This window comes from Camelus bactrianus, chromosome 4 (genome assembly GCF_048773025.1).
Source record: "Camelus bactrianus isolate YW-2024 breed Bactrian camel chromosome 4, ASM4877302v1, whole genome shotgun sequence".
Taxonomy (NCBI): domain Eukaryota; kingdom Metazoa; phylum Chordata; class Mammalia; order Artiodactyla; family Camelidae; genus Camelus; species Camelus bactrianus.
In genome coordinates, this window is record NC_133542.1 from 91828880 (window position 1) to 91851181 (window position 22302).

The following is a 22302-nucleotide window of genomic DNA, read 5'->3' on the forward strand; positions in this document are numbered from 1 at the left end:
CCATAACAATGGTATAAACAAAGTAGAAACTTACTTCTCTATAAGAATAGTCCAGAAGTGGGAAGTCAACATCAGGTTGTACAAGATCCAGTCTATCAGAAAACTAAGATCTTTCTATTTTATTCCCCAAGTCACATGACTTGTATTCTCAAGTCACTTTCTAGGACCTGTGGCTGCTTGACGGTCACTTTATTAGTATTCCTGGCAGCAGAAAGGGGGGAGGGGGGAGAAGATGCACCCTTCCTTTTAAGAAGAAGTTCGAGAAATATTCACAACATTTCTCTTCCTTTTAAGAAGAAGTTTGAGAAGTATTCACAACATTTCCTAAATTTTCTTGGCCAGAACTTGGGCACATGTCCACACTTGGCTTTAAAAGAAGCTGGAAAATACAGTCTTTTAGGTGTGTGGCAATCTCTCTTTAAACTACAGCCAGAGAAGTCATGTTGTTTTCCTACACAAAATCTTTATCATAGACTTCCCTTTAATAATGAATCAATTGTAATCCCTCACTTTGATGTTTAAAATCTTCTTTTTTATATTATTATTATTTTTAATACATATTTTATTGAAGTTAGTCAGTTTACAATGTTGTGTCAATTTCTGTTGTACAGCATAATGCTTCACTCATACATGAACATACATATATTCATTTTCATATTTTTTTACTGTAAGTTACTATAAGATATTGAATATAGTTCCCTGTGCTGTACAGTATGAACTTGTTAATAAACCCAAACATCTAGTTCCAAATTCATTTTGCATTGCTCTTACACACACATTTCAACCATATTAAACTCAAGAATGTTTTATAAATACATCTTCTGTTTTCTGTATTTTGTACTATTTTCTTTGTGTTTTTTTCTCACTTAGAGTTGTCTCTTTCTGTCATTGCTTACTGAAATCCTACTTGTCTAGTAAGGCCAATGAGAAATACCACATCTTTAAAATTTCTCTCCTAATTCCTGAATAGTATGGAGGTTTTACTCCTTTGATTTCTCATAGCATTTGATTTGTGTCTCTTTCATGACATTTTATATAGTTTACCACTTATATTCCATTTGGACTTCCCTTAAGTTCCCTGTAGACAGTAAGCTCCTTGGACTGTCAAAGATGTATCTCATCTCATTTATTTCCATACATACTCTCTGAAGCACCTAGTTTATGATCTCTGCATCAGAAGTACACAGAATAGAGTCTTAATATTTAATGGAAATTAAATTTCCACAGAAGTTTATGCCTATTTCTTAAGCACTATGGAAAAGAGCACAATTTTACAGAGAACAATTTCCAGAATTAAGATCATGACATGTTTGAAGTATGCATTTGGGAAATAGAGCAGAGGACCAAGCATGTCCTGATGAGAGCGGGTAAGGGCCACAGCAGAGCTGACTGTGCTTATCCTTAGGAGACAGAAAGGACTGTCTTTGCTTGTGGAACCCAAAATTTCAGGGAAGGTATTCCAGTGTGTTGGTTGGAGAACCTAGCCTGTCTCTCATCACTTCATTTAGAAAGAGGTCTTCCCTGACCCGACATGATTATTACAGGATATGAGCTCAGAATATGACACTTGGAGCCCTGTGAAGTGCCTTGTGAATTCCCAAGAGAAAGTGTTATTAGAGCAGACCCACCCTAGTTTTCCTGTAGATTTGATATTTCATATAATAGTCACTTAAGGGAATTGTGCTCTCTATTTACAACCGGAGATAAAACTTTATTCTACTTGTGGTAGATAGATTACTGTAAAAGAGAATTCTGGCTCAAATGTTTCTTGTGTGGGAAAGAATGGCAGCCAGTTTCCTGCAGGAGAACCGGCTTTTTCTGTCAGCGCAGTAGGTGATGGGTATAGATTTAAGTCTCTGCTCTACCACTTGGTGAGCTTGGGAAAGTTGCTTAAATCTTTGCGGTCTAAATAATATGTGCTGTTATATACCACCTGGCATTATAATAGGTTTAGTTATTTATAAATATTGGGTGCTGTGGATTAAAACCAAAACTGTATCACAGAATTGCTGACCTAAGTTGTTTGGAAGGCCAGAGGGACAGTTTCTAATAGAACTGACAAAATAAAAGATCTTTGGTGGATTCAGATGCTATTGGACCAGCTGTCTGTACTATCCACTCCCCAGAAACAGGAACTCTTTTCCATGAACATAGGCAGCACTGTGGAGCAGACATCCTCTCTCCTGGCAGGAAACTCTTGGAAAGAAAGAGAGGAGGCGCTGAGGCTAGTTTACCATGTTTATTCTTTCCTTACTTATCATTTGTGATAGAGGGGCCATGAGAGACCAGGAGTGTCACCATAATTCTGCTCCCTTGATGAGAAGCTTTTCATTCTAATATTCCCCCAACATTGTATTCTTTTAACCCATTGGACTTAGTCACCCAATGATACAATTAAGCAGAGTGTGGTTATTAGACAACTCAATCCCAGGGGTGGGCAATCCTCATTCCCAGCACAGTTCTCTTCCCAAATTCATGGGCTCCCTCCCTCAGGACCCACCACTGCTCCCTTGGATCCTTACTGCCGAGACCACTGGTGGGCATTATACACTTTTCTGCAGTGATTCAGACCTCTCCAGAGTGGCTCAGGAGAATATGTTATTAAATCAACACCATGATTTACAGGATGAAATTTCATACCCTATTCTATATCTCATCCAAAGTATATGTAGCCATACTGTCCAATGTATCATATAAAAAGTTCTGCATTGAGGATGAGTGCTATCATGAAACACACAAACACACAAATACCTTTTGCCAACAGAATGCCACTTACACAAGTCACCCCAAATTTGTCCTCTGCACTTATTAAATTCCCTGGAAGAAATTAAAGCTCAAAAATAGAATCCTTTTTCAAATGAGGTCAAAGATTATAATTTCAAAAATATCTAATCTGAAATAAAATTGTATTGTCTCATAAATCTAAAGGCCAGAATTTTACCTGAGATTAAAATCCTACATCATTCTCTCTAATCTGTTATTTTGTTCATTCTTAGCTAGAGTTTCTCCATGCCTGGAAAAACTTTGGAATCTGTCAGCAGCTACAGTCTAGAATATATCATTGGAATAGACATTGTGTTAGGGCCTCAGCAATTGTGTTAACACAATGGATTCAACGTTAGTCCTGCCAGTTTGTTTCATGGCTTTGGGTAAAGTTTGTCAGTGCAACTCTGATGGGCTTGATCAATAACAGAAAAACTTGAACCTCATTAGTGCCTGGTAGAGAGGTGGGAATCAGTTACCTGGCTTTTCAAGGTAGCAAATACTGTCCCATGCTCTGAGACACGGTAGATCTGTAGTCACCTGTTCCCTGTAGTTGAATCTTCTCATGGGGATCAGTTCTGTACTACGTTCTCATTTCTGTTCAGAGGTCACCTCTTCAGAGAGAGAGATTCTGTCTCCATCTCAAATCACCCTGAACCCATCGCTTTCTTTTTAGCACATTCATTGTCTGAGATTATATGTATATCTCTGCCTGTCTTACTTGCTACTAGAATATAGATAAGGGGATGGACATTGTTGTCTTACCCTTGGTGCATCCCCAGTGATGAGAGAAACTCTCTGGGCCTAAGAGTCAACCAATCAGTGTTTGTGAAATAAACAAATAGACTAAAAGCACAAGTGTCCTGAGACCCTCCCACTCAGCTCTGTTCAGAAAAAACTGCCTCTAAATTCTGGTTTTAATTTTTCTGGTGATTATTTGAATTTCTCAATATATGAACTTAGGGAATGATTTTGATTCCTTCATCTAAGTAACGAGGAGTTTTAGCTCAGTTTTGCTGTGCACCCATCTCCTGAGTGTTATTAGTAATAGTACTTTGAAGACTTCGTATTATGTACTAAAAACTATTTTCCTCATTATGGCAGATCTTATTAAGTGACTCCCTTAATACCCATTTTCTCTTCAGCCTTGGCTGTGCCCTCTTCGTCTGTCTGGAATATGAACATAAATATGGGGTGTGGGTGGGGGGCAGCAGGCATTCTGTGACCCTGTTGGAGAAGAAAGACAGAAGGGTCCCAGCTCTTCATGAAATTGTTGACCAGATGTACCAGCCCAGGAATGAGGCAGACACACTCACATGTGTTCTCCTTTCTCTGAATCCTTGTTTTCCTGTAACTTATAGTTGAATACATTACTATTGATAAATAGTTTAGTCAACTTTGGGCCATAATTCTTGACACTCCATTATGCAAAATGAGTAAAAAAAAAGGTTCCTCCATTACTCTCCTGCCTTCTCCTTTGCTAGCTTCTCTCAGCTTTGTCATTATTTTGCTATCAGAGTTTATAACTCTTACATGCTGTTCTATTATGGTAATTAATTCTCCTAGGATGTGCTTTCAGAGTTAATCTAAAATTTGATAATAATGAACAGCAATATAATTATGTAAATATCAGTCACAATTAGAAACTCATATTATGATTGGACTCAGAGACAAAAAAAAATTTATAAGCCACAAAACCTGTATAGCTCAAAGAAGAATCTTTAATTATAGTCAGATGTAGTCTTAAAATTCACTAAATCATGTTTTATTTGGTTTGTTTCATATTCGGGCTTTCTTTTATGGGTATTTTTCCTAAAGTTTTTGTCTTTTCTTGTTATCATTTAAAATACTTTATCATATCATTATTTTTTAACCCAGTTTCTTAAATCAAACTCCTTATTGGATATGTTTTTAAAATTATTTCCAAACTTACCCATAGAAATATACAAGTTCATTCTCCCAAGGCTAGTACCCAACACTGCCCTTTCTCTCCTCATCTCCCACCAGGGATTTAAAAAAAAATTTGTCTAATTGATATATGTAAAAAATATTTCAAAATTGAATTGACTTGATTACCAGTAATTCTAAACATTTTTATTGTTGTTTCATTTATTCTTTCTTTTATGAATTCTGTGTTCCTGGCCTGTGTGCATTTTGCTGTTAAGATAGCCATGCTTTTCCTGCCATATTTATAGTTCTTTTATTTTGATTTTGGTATATGAACATTATCATTTTATTACAAATTACTTTCTCAGTTTGCTCTTTGTTTTCTGTTTTTATGGTGGATTTGTTTTACTGTGTTAAAGATGTTATTTATACAATAGTTTTTAGGTAGAAGTTGGTTAAATAAAGAAAAACTCTTCCCTATGTGACCTCTGTCTCGATGTCATTCTAGGTGAACTTGAAAGTTTACTCTGTTAGGTTATGTACTAATGTTACTTAAGTGATTTATCACACAAGTATTAATTGTGCTTCATTTATGTGCTGAACAGTATTTTCACATAGAAAATAAAGAGGTATAAGCCAATGTATCATTGCTCTCATGAAGCATACAGTCAAAATTAAATTTAAAATTAAATTTAAATTTCTTATTCAAAGGTTTCAAGTTTGTTTATGAACATCTGTCTTTCTAGGTAATAGAAACAGGTACTTGAGTTTAGGCTTAAGATCATTAAACATATGGAAAAAATATTACCCTCCAGCTGTCTCTTGTATCAATTTCTGTCAGCTGTTTTGATCCACAGTTATGAGTGTTAACTAATCCTGCAAATACTTTCTTAGGGCAATCAGGTGTCAAAACTGTAAAGGTTATATATATTTAAAGGTTATGTATAATATATTTTCATTTTTCTTCTCCACAGTTAAAAAAAATCATGCAGAAATATATGTATATATCCTTGTACTCTTACAACACTGTTTTATTTCACATTCTGTAAAATAAATTTCCATGTTATAGTGTGTATATTTGGTATCCTTTTGCTTTGTTTAAAGAAGTTAAATTTTAGTGGAAAAATACCTTCTGTCTTAATAAAGAACTATGTAATGTCTATTAGTTTTTTGCTTCTTATACTTTAAAGTTTTTTTGGTTAGTTTGAGATTATAAATGCTTAGAGATATCAGGAAATACATTATGTAAATGTCTCTAAAATACGATTGGCAGGCACTGTAATGTAGAAGGGGCACAAATGGTTTTAGAATCAAATACGTAGGTGAGTTTCTGCCTTGAGGTCACCATGACTTGCTTGATGAGCTAATTTCCTTAATGTGTTGCCTATAAAATACAGGTAATAGTAATAACTGTCGTATAAACATTATGTAAAGGCTAAATAAGAAAAGGCATCAAGAGTTTAGGACAAAGCCTAGAAAATATGCAGTAGCATAAATACATTTATTATTTGTATTATTAATTTTAATAAGTGTATAGTTGTGAAATAGGTCTCATTATGATTTACCTTGATTAACTCCAAATTCTTCATGAACATAATATCCAGGAAAAAGTCACCTTATGGCTCTAATATATGATTTCACTAACTTAAAAAGCAAATATTTTATTTGGACAAAAAATGGGAGAAAGCTTTAATCTGAAAATGCACCAAATATGTTTTCTCCCTACAGGCATATTTTATTAAAACTGGTCATTCCTATGGATTTTTATTATGAACCCAAATAAAGTAAACATTCCACCATTGCAAACAAATTTATCATTACATTGCCCTGTAATGTATGAAATGGTGTGATGACTTTGAACAGTTAGTAACTAAGTTTTTCTTTCAGTAGTTTTCACAGAGGTAAACATAAGATAAATGCTTTCTATTTTGTAAAGGGTATGTTTCCTTCTTGTAAAATATTTTTGACTAGCAAATTTCACAAAAGTAATGAAGTTTCTGAACCACTGTATAGAGTAACTGTCTTATTTTCTTATTTACATTTTCACAGTATACTTCATACTTTCTTTGATTGCTAATTTTTCATCGTATTTCTCCTAGTAACTAAAAGATATGCTCAAACAAAAAATTTTAGTGGAACTGGCACTAATGTAGCAAGAAACTTGGTCCATGATGGTAGCCCAGATCATTTGAGGGGAGATTCAAATTTTAAAGACAAAATTGAATGAATTCAGATACCAAAAAGCTTGTTAGGATTTTAAAGTTAGTAATTTCTTCCATGAGCTACTATTAAAAAAATGAATGTTTGAAATATAATTTGTGGATTGAGGAAACATTCTTATGTTAAATGATGAATTAAGAATGTGTTATACAAGCAGGAAGACTTGACTTGGAATTTAACAAATGCAGGTATCACTGACTCTCTACTTGGAGGTGATATTCCAGGCCTTTCTCTGAGCTGGGAAAAACCTGTTTTGAGAGAGCACGAATACTTGAGAGTTTTAATGATTACTCTAATGAGACTGAATAATAAATTGATGAGATAATTTTTGCTCTGGAAATGTTATGGACACTTGTTTCAGTCATGTAAATGTCTAATAGGGTTGTGGCACTTGGAAGGAAAGAGTGTGGAAATATATGAAGAGTAAATTCCCGTTACTTTGTGACTTTAGCAGACAGGTAAGACCAGAAAGCAATCAAAGAATGTAAAAACTAAATGAGAAGTAGCATGTTGTGTTAGTTGAGGGGAGAGTATTCTGGTGACGATTTCTGTGGGACAGATTACTCCAAAAATAAGTAACGTATGACAATGACCATTTTTTTATGCACAGATTCTGTGAATCAGCAATTTGGACAGGGTCCAACAGGATAGCTTTATTCTGCCCTTGGGGTCTCAAAGTCTGGAGGCTGGAATCACCAGAAGGCTCATTCACTCACAAGTCTGGTTCTTGGTCTGGGATGACTGGAAGATTAGGACTGCCAACTTTAAAGTCTGCACGTAGCCTCTCCACGTGTCTTGGCTTCCTCACAGCGTGGCAGCTCTAGGTAGTCACACTTTCCACACATTGGCTCAGAGCTCCAAGTGCAAGCGTGCCAGGGAATGAGACAGAAGCTACAACACATTTGATGACATAATATCAGAGTCACACAGTGTCACTTCTTCTGTGCTCAGTTGACCAAAGCAGTGACAAGTTTTCCTGAATTCAAGTGTAGAAGACACAGCACTTTTCAGTGGGAGGAATGGCAAAGGTGTATAGAAGAGACCAGGAGATGGGAAATGTTGGGGTCATATTTAAAATACCTTTATGTTTTAGAAAGCTTTAGACATTCAAAAATTTTAATGCTATTTTTGATCCTAGAACAGAAGATTAAATTTTATAATAATTAATATATAAATATAAATATATATTTATATTAAAAATATATATTTTTCCTAAACAGGAAGTGTTGCTACCAGAGTAGCAAGCAGCTGTTTGGCTTCTCCACCAAGAAACACATGAAAAAGTGAAGTTAAACGTTAGATGACTGAAAATGTTCTGACACTAAGAGCTGCTGGGCTTTGGGGTGGGGGGCTGAAAGAGTCTGCAGAGCCAGAAGCACAGCCTGAAGAACGGGTCTTTTCCCATTCTTTAACTGCTTTATGGGGGAAGAGAAAACACGTCATCTGTCTCGTGCTGCATCCCTTGCATTGGCGTTACTAAATGGTAAGAAAAAGCATCGTTTCACGTTTGTGCCTAAAAGAAGAAACGCATTTTTCTGTATTTTTTCTAAATTAGTAGATAGTGATTTTTAAAGAACTTACCACTTTTTTTTTTTTTGGAACAGCTAATTATCACCTGGTAAGAAAACACAGACTATTGTCCCTCCAAGGCTCCAGTTTCACTTAGCTTTGCAAGGTGAGGCAGTAATGCATGCAAAGAAGAAACCAGACTGCCTGCAGTTTTCATGTAGCGAGACCTTAGTTTATAATTGCAAAGTCAAGTGCTTTCTAAGGTGAAGCTCTGGTGACTTCTGGGGATGAGGTGGAGACCTGAGTTTTTCTGGGGGAAGTCTTGGGGGGGATGTGGAATAGGGCTAGGAGCATGCCAGTGGGACCACTCCTGGGACATACTGAGGGGCACTGCTCTTAATTTTGAGATTAAAAAGCTTGGGGAAATCAAAGCCCTCTTAAAGCACTTGTCTTGGGTTTTCCCTCCTATGACAAAGACTGATCCCAGGACTCTGGGATCTCCTAAAGAAACAAAACCTTGTGGGAAGTCCATTTTATTTGGTGGTGAAGGAAACACCTGCCCATCCTTGAGCCTCAGGATGGGGAGGGAGAGGGCACGGGCTTATTCTTTCCGTGTCAGTTTTTGTATTCGTATAAACCATGTGGAAACTGTACATCCATTACTCTTACTAACACTTTTGTCAGTAGAGTTGACCATTTATTTATTTAAATTAGTCTGTGAAGATATTTGAGCAAAAATTGAAATGTATGGAGTAGGAGAAAATGGTTTGTGTGTTGGATAGACTTACATTGGAATTCTCATTTGCCACCTACTCACTGTGTAGCTGAGCAATGCACTTAACCTCCCTGACCCTCTGTTTCCTTTTCTGTAAATATCACAGAAGTTTGTAATATGGATTAAAATGAAAAGTATGAAAAGGGCTTGGGTTATAATAATAGAAACTTAATAATGCATATTTCTTGCCTTATTCTTTCAGATATTAGTGCTTGTATACTAATTTTTAAAAACAATCACAGAGTTGGGTAACTATTACAGATAAAGAGATAAGTGTGAACCTTAATAATTAAAACAAAGCCATTCTGAGTCAGATCCTTTAATGCCTCAAAAAAAGTTAATTGTTTTAAATTATATCAACATTTTATTTTTGTTTTCTGAGGTTTCCATTCACTTTCAGGGCCTTGACATAATCCATCATTGACAGACAGTTTTATTTCCAATATTTAACAAGTGTAAATTAATAACAGAAATGAGTCATGATGCTTTCACATATCATTTTGGCAATGTTCTTACTCTAATTATAAATGAATAGATATTTTTGCTCTTCATCTATTAGAAGTAAAACACTTTCCTTTTCATCTTACTTAATTGTTTTGGAGGGAGGATGAGTATCAAACATTCATATTTTTACCATTTTTCATTGTTTTTAGGATGATGTTAACTAGATGAGAAATTTTCCTCTCATTGCCATGCACTGAGGATCCTAGAAACAAAATGAAAAGAATCAGCCATGATATTGTGAGATATCTTCAGAAATTCTGTCTAGCAAAGTTGTGTGGCTTATTAATTTGTCTTTCATGAATATAGACCATGATTTAAAATTCCATTGCTTTTCTTTAATTGTTCTATTGACCAGCATGGTTTGAACACTTATATTCAGATTTTTTTTTTCAATAAATACTGTAGTACTGCATGATCTGCAGTTGGTTGAATCTGCAGATGTAGAACTGCAGATTCAGAGGGCTGACTGTGGAACTTCAGCATTTGCAGATTTTGGTGTCCTTGGTGGGTCCTGGAGCCAATCTCCCATAGGTACTGAGGGATGACTATATATAACAATGAAAATTAAAATATTAAAAGAGAAACAACCATAAATGGACTAGTTTGCAAAAGCAAATCATCTTGGTGTAAACTCTCCAAGGCACATCAATTTGAAATTTCAAACACTTTAGATGAAGAGAAGTTTCTTAACTTCCAGGGATGAAAAAAGTAGGTGACACATAGAGGAAAATGAATCAGAATAGCTTTGTCCTTTCCAATAAGACCCCTGGAAGGTACTTAGGCAGTTAGGTTTCAGCCTTGTGAAGGGAGTTTATTTCTCACTACAATTCTATATGCAGCCAAACTGTCAGTGCAGTCAGTAGGTAGAGTAAAAACATGAAGCTCCTAGAGGACAAGAGTGAGATAAGAGAGAGGAACACATAGGACATAGGAAACAATGTCTGCAACACAGGAGAGAAGTCAAGATGGTCATGATGGAGGGGACAGCATGATAGCTTGTGTTAGGACTAGGGAGAGATGAGTTCTGATTACAGCACCAAAAGACCCTCTGGAATAGTCCCAGGACACTGAAACTGATAGAATACTAATGTATTTCACTCTCTTGAGGGGAAATTAGACAGCTAAAAGATGAAATGTCAAAAAAAAATCAAAATATCAAAAAGATGAATATCAAAAAAAGAAAGAAAATATAAAAAGGAGGGGTGATGGAGAGAGAGCAGCGATTATCTCGTCTGCAGGAAGGAAAGGTAGCCGTGGCTGACTGCAGTTAGTAAAAGCACTTACATGTCATACTCATACTAACACTCAAAATTAGTAAGACCAATGCTGGCAATTTGGGAGGTTACCAAGGGAAGGAATACTAGTTCTCTGTTACTGAGTAACAAAATACTCAAATTTAGTCTTCAAACAATGCACTTGTACTAGCTCACAGTTCCCGTGGGTCAGGAGTGCAAGCAGAACTTAGCTCGCTGCTTTGATTGGGGGTCTCACAAGGCTTCAGTCAAGGCTGAAGTTCCATCAAGGCTGGGCTGTATTGTCATCTGGGGAAAGACCGGGTTCTAAGCTCCCTCAGGTAGTTGGAAGAGTTCATTTCTTGCACCTGTAGATCTCATGGTGCTTGCTTCTTTTAAGGTCAGTAAGAAAACGTCTCTGACCTTTGGGAGTGCCCCAGTCCCTCTCTCAAAGTATTTTACCCAATTAAGTCAAGCCTACTCAGGACATTCTTCCTTTTGATGAACTCAAATTCTACTAATTTGAGGCTTTAATCACATCAGTAAAAATCCTTCAGCTTTGCCGTATTCTGTGGACTTGAAGCAGGTCATAAGTTCTGCCTGCACTTGGGGAGGGGTTGTTTAGGGTTTATGACTCATAGGGGGTCACCTTAGGGTGTGTTTGCCACAAAAGGGTTTGTATATGGGTGTGTGAGGAATGCAGAGGGAAGAAAGAAGGCTTAGTCACCCTCTATGGTGACAAGTCAATATTGATAATGCTTAAAACTGAAAAAATCAGTTAGCAATATTAAGAGATCTAGAAAGTACCATAATAATGTGCTAAAAGAGGGGAGGTTGGTTTGTTTGAAAAGATGGGTATGGAGGGCAGTGAACTGCTACTTCTCACAGGAAAATATACATAATCCTACGACTCTTTTAAAGTAGTGACTACGTAAGTTTGATAAAAATAAAAACATGAAGGAAGAGAGTAAGAGACTTTTCAGGAGTTCAGGAAAGACCCAAGTTCTTACCGAAAATGTGCCCTTCAAGTTACAGGCAGAATAAATGCTCAACAAGACTTTTTAGTGCAGCTGCAGAATACCATAAAAGTACAGAAGTTTCTTATATGGATTAAGACAAAAATTATGAAAAATACTTGAAAGATAAAAGTAGACACTTAATATCAAGGGTGATGAAGAAATCTTTAAAGTTATCACACAGAAAATCTGTAAAGAAATGGCAAGTAGAGTAGGTCTCTCCATAAAATAAGTGTCAAAAGAAAATGGAGAAGCATGTGAAACATGTCTGAAAACTGTCAGTCTATCATTTTATAATTATATAAACTAGAATACAAGACTTTCTTCAGGTTTTTCTTACCAGATTCAAGTTCATATACCTTGAGAATTTATTTTAGCTTATAAAATTCTGATTCTCTGATCACCCAAACAGACATTTTCGTGCATGCATTTCACAGTATGATTGTGATTTATTTAGTTCTCATGAGTATCTTAAGCTTTTACGTTCTCTAATATGTTGTGTGTGTGTGTGTGTTTGACCTTGAAATGACCGAGTTCTTTAGCTTCAGTGTCTCTCAGTTAATTAGTGTATATATTTAAATAGGTAGCCTGAGCTCAGCTATTGCCTGGCATTTTTATGTATTACATAGTAGATTCATTTAGAGTTTTATATAACCATTTCCCTTTGGCAATTCAGAAATGTATAACATGTTTCCTGTTCCTCTACTTTCAGGGCTTAAGGAGCTTCTACTTAGAGATCAAAGAGATGGACTACACTGATGAGCAGGAGGAGAGGGGATACGAAGTCAGCAATTAAGAAGGATTCCTCAGAAACGAGTAAGTGTGACTCCATTACTTTTAGGAGTCTGTGTTTGATTGTTTGATAAAGGAAAACTAAGTCATGACTTTTTTCTGTAGATTAGAAGTCTTCTCTAAATTTTTTGTTGTAGAAATTGATAACTATATGTAAAACATGGATCTACTTTCAATGTCTAAGCACATTTTATTTTTTATTTTTTTAAACATTTTTTATTGATTTATAATCATTTTACAATGTTGTGTCAAATTCCAGGGTTCAGCACAATTTTTCAGTTATTCATGGACATATACACACTCATTGTCACGTTTTTTTCTCTGTGAGATATCATAACATTTTGTGTATATTTCCCTGTGCTATACAGTGTAGTCTATTCTACAATTTTGAAATCCCAGTCTATCCCTTCCCACCCTCCACCCCCCTGGTAACCACAAGTCTGTATTCTCTGTCTGTGAGTCTATTTCTGTCCTTTATTTATGCTTTGTTTTTGTTTGTTTGTTTGTTTGTTTTTGTTTTTTAGATTCCACATATGAAGAATCTCATATGGTATTTTTCTTTCTCTTTCTGGCTTACTTCACTTAGAATGACATTCTCCAGGAGCATCCATGTTGCTGCAAATGGCATTATGTTGTTGGTTTTTATGGCTGAGTAGTATTCCATTGTATAAATATACCACAGCTTCTTTATCCAGTCACCTGTTGATGGACATTTAGGCTGTTTCCATGTTTTGGCTATTATAAATAGTAAATAGAACATTGGGGTGCAGGTGTCATCCTTAAGTAGATTTCCTTCTGGATACAAGCCCAGGAGTGGTATTCCTGGGTCATATGGTAAGTCTATTCCTAGTCTTTTGAGTAATCTCCACACTGTTTTCCATAGTGGCTGCACCAAACTGCATTCCCACCAGCAGTGTAGGAGGGTTCCCCTTCCTCCACAGCCTCTCCAGCATTTGTCATTTGTGGATTTTGAATGACGGCCATTCTGACTGGTGTGAGGTGATACCTCATTGTAGTTTTGATTTGCGTTTCTCTGATAATTAGTGATATTGAGCATTTTTTCATGTGCTTTTTGATCATTTGTATGTCTTCCTTGGAGAATTGCTTGTTTAGGTCTTCTGCCCATTTTTGGATTGGGTTGTTTATTTTTTCTTATTGAGTCGTATGAGCTGCTTATATATTCTGGAGATCAACCCTTTGTCGGTTTCACTTGCAAAAATTTTCTCCCATTCCGTAGGTTTTCTTCTTGTTTTATTTCTGGTTTCCTTTGCTGTGCAGAAGCTTGTAAGTTTCATTAGGTCCCACTTGTTTATTCTCGACAAACCCCCCCTTTTTTTTTTTAAATCTGTTTTTACCTGCTCTATGTTCTATTACTCTCTTAATCTTTACTTCTTAATTCATTTCTATTTCTCTTGGGTTTTGATGTCCTGCTATTGATTAGACACAGGTTTCAAAAACATCTATTCATCTCCCCTCCCTTTTTTTGTAAAGGTTTCAAAAGGACACCTCAACCCGATTACTACTCTGCTTCAACTCACTCTTCTATTATTCATTATACACTGTTTTCAAACCCTCTTTCTCCCTTCTTTTAATATTCTTTCTCTCTCTCTCTCTTATTTTTTTTTTCTTTTTTTCCTAAATTCTATTCCTAAATAGGTATCAGATAGATAAAATCCTTAAGGACAATTATGTAATCTCTATGTTCTTTAATATTGTGCATATGGGAAAAGCAAAGCAGAAGGGATTTTACTTGAATCTAAATACCATGTTTAAATTTTATTTACAAACCAGAAAGTCTCACAGACATAGAAAACAAACTGTGGTTACTGGAGGGGAGGAGAGGGGAGGGATAGATTAGGTGTTTGCGATTAACAGATACACGTTGCTGTAGCTAAACAACAAGGACCCACTGTATAGCACAGGGAACTATGTTCAGTTTCTTGTAACAAGCTGTAATGGAAAAGAAACTGAAAAAAATATTTATATATAACTGAATTTGTTTGCTGTATACCTGAAACTAACACCTAAATTGACTACATATTAATAATAAAAAAAATTAAAAGAAACATGGTTAGATCTTCACTCTTATATTTCTAAATTGAAATAACTTAGTTTATTTAAGCAGACTTTATAATCCAGCACTTTGAAGATAAACAAATGTGATCTTGCAAAGAGGAGGCAAAATGATTTGCTAAATAGAGACAGACTAAAGGGCCAGTCACTGCGACTTGTTTCTGACTTGCCTACTGAGAGACTGTATGTCTCCAAAGCATGCGATAATGTTTGAAGCGTTGGGACACATTTTTCCTTGTTAATTCTCCTTTGTATTACCACCCACATCAGATGCACTTTCCTACAGTTTGCTGTTAGCTGTACATTCTGAATTTAAAGAGCTAAGGGCCTGCCACCCTTCCAGAGGATACTGTACTCACAGCTACTAACTGAAGTTGAATAATGAGGGCAGACTTTCCTTCTCCTGCTACTTGGTGCTTAAATATCTGACTATTCTTAATCAATAGGCTGCATTGTTACATGGGCTGCTCGACCTCGTAATCACAAATAGCCAGGTGCAGGGCAGGGTACGTGGGTTCATGATCTAAGTGCAGGAGTAAAACCAATTGAAAATTAAACACTGCAGCACTCACAAGATTTCACATATTTTATCATATGAAAATGCTTGGGGGAAAAGAAGGGTTCTGTCCATTTTTGTTTTCATTCATTCATTAAGCAAATACTAACTGAGCACCTACTCTGTGTTGGTACTGCTGTAGGCACTGGGAAAACATCAGGGAAGCAAAGAGAACAGTTTTCATCCCCAGGGAGCTTACATTAAATACATTAGATATTTAAGTTGACATACAATATAAAGTATATTAGACGGTAGAAATAGAATAGGAAATAATTTTTTCTAATGAGAAAAGCAAGCCAGGACTTGATGCGAATACTGGTGTAAATTAGATAGGTGGCCAGGAAAGGCCTTGCAGAGAGGGGGACGTCTGAGTAAAAGGTGAAGTGAATCACAAGGAATATTGGAGGCAGAGAGCTCACGCTGAAGGAAGAAAATTAGAGAGGCCCTGAAGCAGGTGAGTGCCTGGAATGGCCGAGAAACCACAAGGAGAGTGGTGCAGCTCAAGAAAGTTGCACAAGAGAGCAGTAAGAAAAGGCCCTCACAGGAAGAGGGGCTCTGGAGGCGGGGCCTCGGAGACGTCTACGCTGATGGATAGAAACTCACCGGGAGCTCGGGCAGTCGTCTGACAAGGTCTGCCTCATGTCTTTAACAAAACCTACCAGGCTGTGTGTTTAAAAAAAGAAAAAAAAAGGAGCAAGGGCAGGAGCAAGGGAGAATAATGGTGATCACTCCCCACCCTTCTCTTCCTGCTTTGTGCCCCGCAGGAGTGACTTGTGACATATGTTAACTCCTGAGTGGCTTCTTTGAGGCTGACTTGCATTGGGCTCAACTGATGAGAGACACTCACAGGAGATTCTGGGAGATGAGTGAAATTTATGTCTTTATTACCCCTTCTCCTGCTGGTACAGGTCGCCACTGGCTGGCTGTGTCCATCCATCGGGGCCCAGTTCTGCCAATGGCCCTGCACATTTAGCTACTTTACTGCTTTCCTGTAACAATTCCTCGGCCTGAAGGTAGTAACGTCTTCCTGCTAGTGCTGGCACTGGGGTGTCACGTGATCCTTTGTTTTTCTTCTTCTCTCTGCTCACACCTTTGTCAGTGGTTCCTTTATTAAGTCCTTTTTAATGACTCACATTTGCCATCTTTTTTCCACCTGGAATTGCCTGATGTACCAGACAGGAAATCATACCATATTCTGAGGAGATGGGATGGTGACTTGGTCCAGGGTGAGAGCAGTGGAGATGGTGAGAAGTGGTTGAATTATGGACATGTTTTGAAATTGGAACCTCCCAGATTTACTGATGAATGCTGTGTAGGGTGATGTGTGGAAACATCCAGGTGATGCCTGGATATTTGGCCTGAGATATTTGAAAATGGAGCTGACTTTGGACGTACTCCCAAAGTTCACTGGGGAGAGCGGAGCTAGAGATACAGAGCTGGAGCTCCTACATGTAGAGATGGTCTTTATGCCTTGACGTGGGGTGAGATCAGTAAGGGACCGAGTCTAGACAGGAAAGAGAACAGATTCAAAGACTTGGCCCCGGAGCAGCCTGATACTTGGAGTAAGTGAGGAGAAGTCTGAAAAGGTGAGTAAGAAGGAATTATGCAGGAGGTGAAAGGCGTCCCCCCAAAATTGTGAGACTCAGGAGTCCAAGTGAAGACAATGAATAGACTAGTTGCTCATAAGCTTCTGAGAAACTAATGCTGGCTGACTTTCAGTGAAGAGTATTACACTTAAAAATAAAGGTATATATATTTTTTGCTGTAAATCACAGAAGTATATTAAAATGTCTTATAAATAATAGCATTTCAATTACATGTATCACATCTGTCTTCAGTCACCTGAGACTCATTGAGACAATCTCGCAAGACAGCTTCTATTTAAGAACCAGACACATTTGCATCCTCACATCTTAACATCTTGAACAGTGTCCATCTCTTATATTCCCCTGAGAGTTCGAGTGTCAGGAAGGAAAGTTAAAAGCTATTTACCCCAAGGAAATGTTAGCTTTTGCATTAGGAAAACACAGCTGAAGGAAATGAATTCAGTGACTTCTACAGGAAAAACTCAGGAATTTTATGGCTTAGAAGGAGGGAGGTGTGCCTGTCAGCCCATCCCAAACAACCTGAAAAGTATGGCTTGACTCAGAAAGCTAATAGGGATGTCGCAATGCATAAAAGGACATTTATATTTACTGTATGTTACTAGTTTTAATAATCTACACACACATGCTAAGTTGACTAATCAAAAACCTGATGTTTACAGTCCCGTGTGAAAGTTTTGATTCTACTCATTTCAGATGTTAAGGATGAAATTTTCTAGGATTAGCAATTTGTGTTTCATTTTACTGTGAAATATGAATGAAGATCTGAGAATCTCTGATTGTCCTCTTCATATCTTTTATTTTCTACACAGCACCCAGTTCTCCATAGAATTAGCTTTCACAAGCACACTAAGATTTAGAAGATCTCTCTTACTGGCAAAATTTGCATTGGTCCTTCTCACAGTCACTTTTTACTAGCATTTTCTTTATTAATCTCTTTAAAAATATATTTGATATGCTTCCATTTATTTAAGAAGGTAGAGGGTTAAATAAATGTGGATAGTAATTACAAAGGGCTGAACACATCTAATGTGAAAATCCATGATTTCATAATGTTGCACATTCTAAAAAAAAGCACATTGTTCTGAACACAGGTGAAAAGAGGGAAAGGACCCAGGATTTGCCCTGCCTTTCTAAATGAACTGTACCTCCCCATGGTCAGAGTTGATGAGGGGAGGTTTGCCTTCAAAAAGATAAATGAGGCTAAGCAATGTTAAGACTGTTGTTTAAAGGTCCCGGGCTTTCTGATGTTACCTGTTGTTCTGTAGATTTTTATCTAGTAGGTAAGCAAATAGTTTTTGTTCAGTGGAAAAGAAAAGCCCTAAAGTACGATACCAACCAGTCTGGTATATAACCTAGCAAACGTGACTCTAACATTACTAAATTGAAAATAAATCCGTAGCACCTCAAACATGTACTTTGAACTGCTCTTTACCTAACTCTTCTCTTCCTTAATGAGTTGAGTAAAATCCTAGACGTGTTTATGCTAAATTTACATGAGAGTTACAATGTTACATTTTTGTAAACTGTATTTTAGCAGCAATGAGTAATAGTACATGAGGAAGGAATGATAGAATATCATCCTGCTTTGCAACTCCTTGTGAATTAACAGCTTAGACAATAATCATCCATTGTCAGAGGGCATCACACACAAAAATAATCAGGCAATATGTACTTTATGATGGAAATACACAATACTGCATATGAAGGAGTTGTGCCAGAAATACTGAACCTGGATCTGAAGATAGAGGACAAGGATTAAACTAGGTTTTTAGAACAAATTACACTGTACTATTAATGATAATAAAAAGACAGCCTCTTTTATCCTCTCTGTCCTTTTCAGTCAAGCTGGCAGTGTTCTGATGGCTCACATTCTCAAGGACTTAATAGATGTCTCATGGATGTCTTGGAATTCACTTCCCTGGGCCAGAGGTTCCTCCTCCACAGATCTTCCCTGGATATTCCCATCTCTGTTCCTGGCTTCTTAGCTTGCTGAGGGCATTATGAATTGCATGCTTAACCTTTTAAGTACCTGAATACTCTGACCTTTTTTTCCTGGTTATTAGTGAAACTATTCAGTAACATTCTCTAGAGCACAATTTCCTGAGTGGGACCTCTTTATTTCAGCATCTTTTGCAATCTGAATAGGCTAAGAATTTCCCAAAGTATCGAGTCCTGTTTCGTTATGTGTAACAGTTCTTCCTTGAATTTATTGTCTCTTTCTTCTCATATTTTATGAGGAACAGCAACAAGAAAACTGTTTAGATTTCAGCACCTTGCTTGGAATCTCCTCAGTGAAATGTCCATGTTTATCACTTACAGCTGCTACATGACTACAGAACACAATTCTGCTGAACTATCTGCCACTGTGTCACAAGGATTCTCTTTCCTGGACATATGAGGAAAGTCTGCAAAGTAATGAATGTTGTTACAAGATAAAAACACAACCACACAAAAGCTCTGGGATGCAGCAGAAGCAATCCTAGGAGGGAAGTTCATAGCGATTCAGGCCTTCCTCAGAAACCAACAATCTGAAATAGACAACTTAACCTACCACCTAAAAGAATTAGAAAAGCAGTGAATGTTGTTACAAGATAAACAAATAGAAAAAATGACCATGGAGGAAACAATTAAACCACCTCTCTTCCTCCCCTACCCTCTTTTTAATTAACAACTTAGAAAAATTCAGGAATACATGAATACCATGGTATTCTACTCATAGAATGACACTGTATGCATGAAATTCTGCACATGAAAAGGAAGACTAACAGAGCTGCTAATACGTTGCTTATTTCCTTCCAAGCTTTTGCTAGCAGCACCTTTCATGTCTACAGTATTTCTCCCAGCAGGCTGATTTAGGCGTTCTCCAAAGTGACGATTTGTCTGCCAGGCTCCTCACTTCCTTCTGATGAGTCCCTCCTGGCAAAAATCAGTATTACCCATTTTTCTACTAATGGTCAATTCAAATTGCTCTAGGCTTTTTCCATCATGTGCCTCAAAATTCTTGCAGCCTCTGCCCACTACCCAATTCTAAAGACACTTCCATATTTTTCTGTGTGTTACAGTAGCACTCGACTTGCATTACCAACATCTGTATTAGTTTTCTACTACTGCTGAATCAAACTACCACAAAGTTGGTGATTTAGAATAACCCAAACGTATTATTTTACAGGACTGGAGGTTAGAAATCCAACAGGGGTCTCAGAGGGACAGAATCAAGGTGTCAGAAGAGCTGTGTTCAATTTTCAATGGATCAGATTTTCATTAGAGTGCTGACAAAGTGGGGTGGAAAACACTCCTTGAAGGATGGAATTTTAAGCTAAACTTCTAGAGCTGAAGGGAGACACATGTTTCCCTCTACATAAGGTAGTCCCTCTACATGGAAAAAGGTCTAAACATCGATGTCACTGAGAAATTTCAGGAAGTCAAATGTAGAGAATTCTAAAGCTTTCTTAAGAGAAAGTAACATACACGACAAGACACAGCTAGTCTGGGCGTGTCGTCAGTACCACGGCTGTTACTATGGAGCAATGCTTTTAAAGTTCTAAGTGAAAAAGTCTTTAAACCTAGAATACTTAGGCCAGCCATATTATTAAACAGGAGTGAATGCAAAACTAAAGCTGCCATACCTTGAAGGACTCAGAGAGTTTACCTCCACACAGTCTTCTTAGATATTGAATCTTGCTAAAATGAGGAGTGAATCTCCAAGTGATAAAGACATAAGCCTGAGTAAACAGTGGATCAACTAAGCAGAGCAATGAGAAGAAGACTCAGAGAAGCAGCTGTGCTCAGGCCTGGGGTCCCAGCTGAAGCTGGAGACGGAAGCCTCCGGGCTGTGTCTGTGACTGTGGAGGGGGTGGGAGACAATGATTAATTTCCAGACTGAAGCTTTCACGTTACTGTATTAGTAGATGAATTTTCTACCTAGGGCTGAAAAGAAACAACAAAAAAAGTTGGTGTCTGCCGTCTGAAGTGAGGCAAAGCACCCCCGCAGGCCCCTGAATGTCTGTCACATCAGATGCCTGCCCCTCAGGGTGATGCTCCCAGACAAGCAGATGAGCCCCTCCCACGCCAGCCCCGGGCGTCCGTCCCTCCCCCTCTCCTCCCTGCTGGGGCTGGGGCTGGTGAGCCTGAGCACCAGGCCTGTCAGGGCCATTTCTCACATCTCGATGTGATGATGACACAATTTCGGGGGCCTGCCTGAGTGCATTGTGGGTCTTGTTGGCACAGGTCCTGTTGGTTTTCAAAGCTAGATGGTTGGGGGCTCCTCCCTCATGTACAAGTCTAAAAAATTGGGGTGCCTAATGTGAGATCCAAACCCTTTGCACCCTAGGGAGAAGCTCCAGGTTTTTTGTTTCCTCCAGAGGTGAGTCACTGCCTCAGGGAGTGGGGTTGATCCTGAGACTGTCTCAGCCTCTCCTACCTTCCATGAGGGCCAGAGGCCTAGGAGCTGCTCAGCATGGTTTTTTGGGTTTTTTTTTTTTTTTTTTCAGAGGAGGTTGTTCCATGTGTAGCTGTAGATTCTGTGTGTTCATGGGAGGAGGTGAGTTAGGATCCTCTTTTGTCGCCATCTTGAATTTGAACCTGACTTTTGTGCTTAGGGATAAATTAAGGAAAAAATGATAAAGCTGAAAGCAAAGGATCAATTTTCCTTGTATTGTCAATCAATACATGGATGTTTTCTATCTTATGGTGCCTATAGCTTTAAAGTCTCTGGAATAAGAACTGAAGGTTAGAATTAATTAGTGGACTAAGGCTCTTCATCACTTTAGTTCTTAAGCTAAAAACTAGCATAAGTATAAATGCTTCTTCAGTGTTACCTGTAAAATGAGTATTCTATAAACTAAAATGTATGCCTATAATTAAAGCCTCCATATGGACAACATTTAGACAGCAAGATGAACGACTGAATTCCCAGAAGTAAACATCTAGCTGTATGTTCTTGGTGACCTTATTTGAGTAGTGAGCAGTGCACAGATCGCAGGAGTATACATTCAGGAGCTAGCAAAAGACCACACATTTGCTGTGCATAGTTAGATCAACATGTTGAAATTGCCAAAGATTGTTTAAATTTCATGCATGTGTACTGTAGGTCCAGAGTCAATATTTAAGTTCACAAACTTTGTCTGACTTGATAATTTCTCTGAATATGCCTATTGATGGCAAAGTAGATTTGTTTTCACAATAATAAATGTTGGGAGAAATGGGGACAGTTAAGTGGAAATGCTTCATGTGAATGGAACTTGAGAACTTCAGAATCTTTTTAAATTCTGAGATTGTCAGCGACTATCTACATATTACCACTCAGAACAAAGGCGTTAAGGATAGAAAATTATGAGTGACCACTGTTTTACTGTAAAAAGGAGAACTG

At 37.6% G+C, this 22302-nt stretch overlaps 1 long non-coding RNA gene across 7 annotated transcripts in view; it reads left to right on the forward strand.

The window, feature by feature from the left end:
- Positions 1 to 22302, forward strand: part of LOC141577554 (uncharacterized) — a 732371-nt gene that overhangs the window by 182407 nt on the left and 527662 nt on the right. For 5 of the 7 annotated variants that reach the window (XR_012506790.1, XR_012506792.1, XR_012506789.1 and 2 more), the window contains 2 exons: positions 8091 to 8353; positions 12619 to 12722. This is a non-coding gene — a long non-coding RNA (uncharacterized LOC141577554). Of the gene's footprint in view, positions 1 to 8090; positions 8354 to 8474; positions 8546 to 12618; positions 12723 to 22302 lie in introns of all 7 variants that reach the window. The other 2 variants (XR_012506791.1, XR_012506795.1) reach the window with 1 other exon arrangement.